Here is a 3,070-nt window from a genome sequence, read left to right on the forward strand (position 1 = left end):
AAGGCCAAAAACCAATAAAGCTAGTGACACGTTTATTAGAGGAGGGGATGAGATGGAGTCCCAAGTTGAGATGCCTCAGTGATGTTGTCTGTCTGTCTTTGTACTCCAACAGTTGAAGCTCAAGTTTGTCAAACTCTTCACTCACTTTAAAAAAAAAAAAAATTACCTTTACCAATACTAAAAGTATATTAATGCGTATTTTAAATTTCACTTTAAACAAATATTTACATTTATATGTATTTAGTTTATATTCTTGTCTAAATTCACTACAAGTAAAATGGTATTCTGTTTAACAGAATGGTGCTGAAAATAAAAAGAAAGAACCCCAACACCACATGACGTCCCACTCACCGTCTGCTGGTCCATCAATGAACAGACCTTCTGCCTCTGCTAGAGAAATCATCTCAACTGTTCCTCGAGCTTTAATAAGAGCCAATCACAAAAAAAGAGACAGAGAGGACGTTACTCATATAGACACTTTCTGTACTCATTAGAGACTCACTAAAGCCAAATCAGCACATCCAGAATGATGTGAACTCTGTCAATCTTCACAAAAGTGCATAAAGCTCTTGAGAGCACTTCATCAGGTAGTTGTAGAGGCCATCTGTCAGCTTCTCATCTTCTACTGTATAGAGGTCATTACCCGGTGACCTTTAGGATCTTCATCATTTTTAAACCATTTGGATGACACCTTTTCAGATACAACAGCCTGTTGGACAAGCAAATACAAGAGTTTGGTGCTATAAAGTCATCATAGCTCTTTGCTAATAGATAGATTACAATAACAAAGTTTTATTTGTTATCTGAACTAAGTTACCAGCAAGTGATCATCTGCTCCATGGCCCTTTATGATGAACTCCAACAGTTTTCCATGTGGACTCCTCCTGGAGGCCCTGTTGATCTCTGCAGCCTAATAAACCTGAGCCCCTTGTTCTCGAGTCAGCTGCCCTTCTGCAGCCACACAGCCAGCCTGCTCTCCTACATGGTGGAGACACACAAATAAATACATCAAATTGTCACATGAAGTATTTGTCTTGTGCAAGCTATCTGGTTTGGGTCTGAACACTCCTGTTTTCTCAGAAAAGTGGACACTTTGGAATAAAGTTCAAACTGTGAGAATTACTCTGTGGTTCACTACAAAAACTCTCATTCATGGTTATCTCAATAGTTTTTTAGAATACATCTATGCCAGAGTATTATGAATACCCCAATCTGGACACTACCTAAAGTAATATGCAAGTCACAGACACATCATCCTAAGATAAAAAGAATAAATACAGTGCTCTCCATTATTACTGGCACCCCTTGTAAAAATTAGTAAGAAGGGTTAAAAAAAAATCCTGTTTGCTGAAGAAATGTCACCTTGTACTGAAAAAATTAGAAACATCTGACTTTTAAATGAAACAATTTCATTCAGAGAAAAACAAAGCTCTCATCAAGAAATAAATATTTTTAAAATTAACATTTTTATAAGGGGTGTCATTAATAGTGGAGGGCACGTTAAATGAATGCCACAATTAAAGGTATGCCACACATGAATATATATATATATATATATATATATATATATATATTATATATATATATATATATATATATATATATATATATATATATATATATATATATATATATATATATATATATATATAGATCAGCATCTTTAAAAGACTGACAGTAAAATCAAAGGGTTCCTCCATAGTCAGATAAAGAGCAGACTGAGAGAGAATACGAGAAAAAGTACTGAAATCCTACACAATCTAAACACGAATGTAAAGTTACATAAAGCTTACAGTTAATATTCAAATACCATCAACATGTCTACTCCACAGTCTACTGAACCAGCAGGGATGTCCTAAGAAAAGAAGGAAAGAAATAAAGACACACGTGAAAGTCAAACACTACAAGTGAATTACAAGTTTAACAGACGGTTGTTTGCAGTTTACCTGATTTTTCATTAACATCCAGTTTCCAGAAGATATTCTTGTAGCAAGCTGGCTGAAAGGAAAAAAAATTATAAATGTCACTTGTAAATAAATTGAAAAGCTCTGTGAACATCGCGACTGTCAGTCTGACTCACGTATAATTTAGTGGCACACTGTCCATTGCAGGAAAGTCTTTAACAATTTAGAAATGGCAGGCATCATCTGCACAAAACTACCATGAAATTCTATTAAAATTGACGGTACAAAAACATCGCTGATTATTTGGTATTACAATTTAGACACATTACTCCAACATAAGGAACTAAACCGAAAAGAAAAAAGGTAACATCATGCACCACTGTAGTCAATCTGAACTTTATCAAAAGCCTACTTCACGACAGAATAACTGATCAAGCGTTTCCTAGATGCTTGTATAAGTTTTTTTTTTCGTTTTCCATGCACAGTCGAGGAGTTCTCGTGAAACTTGCCTTTTGAAATTTGAAGAGTTGCCGGTACTGCTGAGTGCCGGTCTACTTCAAGCACTGAATATAAATCAGTTACTACAGCGAAAATGATTATTAATACAAACGTAAAGGTTCACAGTACAAACATAACCATGCGAAACAAAGTTATTAAAAATACGAAAAAAACTACAACTTTCAAACGTTTTCATTTCGAAGCACACTTACTTCCATTGTCAAAAATACGAGCAATTAGTTTCGTCGCTTCTCCTTCTTTTGTCTAATGGAATTTCATCGCCGCAGTTTCTTTTTTGTCTCCTTTCGTTTAATGGAGTTTCGTCGCTTGGTACAACGGCAGGTTATTCAGAGGAAACTCTATAAGGCGGAACCTCAAGAGGTAGGGATCACGAACTGTGAATCGTTTGATTAAAGTTACACTTGATCAGGGCCAGATTTATATGAAAAGAGGCCCTAGGCTATTCCACTTATGAGGCCCTTTCACCTTCCATTTTTAAGTTTGTAAATTACATGAGAGATAATAAAATTTTGCTAACAATTTGAATGTAGGCCCCTCTTGATCTTGAGGCCCTAGGCTGAAACCTAGTTAGCCTATAGGAAAATCCGGCCCTGCACTTGATAGACAACTTCAAACGTTGATAATTGGACAGTTGAGTTTTTGATTGT

General features: G+C 35.5%; 1 long non-coding RNA gene across 2 annotated transcripts; it reads right to left on the minus strand.

Moving 5' to 3' along the window:
* Positions 1–333: 333 nt before the first annotated feature.
* Positions 334–2,764, minus strand: LOC114641913 (uncharacterized). 2 transcript variants are annotated; one of them, XR_003714393.2, is made up of 5 exons: positions 2,615–2,764; positions 1,947–1,998; positions 1,794–1,855; positions 818–978; positions 587–709 (listed from the first exon to the last, which is right to left on the minus strand). It is a non-coding gene; the product is annotated as an uncharacterized LOC114641913 (long non-coding RNA). The 2 variants fall into 2 exon arrangements; XR_007936634.1 differs by lacking the exon at positions 818–978 and having other exon boundaries at positions 334–709.
* Between the last annotated feature and the right edge of the window lie 306 nt (positions 2,765–3,070).

Source organism: Erpetoichthys calabaricus, chromosome 13 (genome assembly GCF_900747795.2).
Source record: "Erpetoichthys calabaricus chromosome 13, fErpCal1.3, whole genome shotgun sequence".
NCBI classification, from domain to species: Eukaryota; Metazoa; Chordata; class Cladistia; order Polypteriformes; family Polypteridae; genus Erpetoichthys; species Erpetoichthys calabaricus.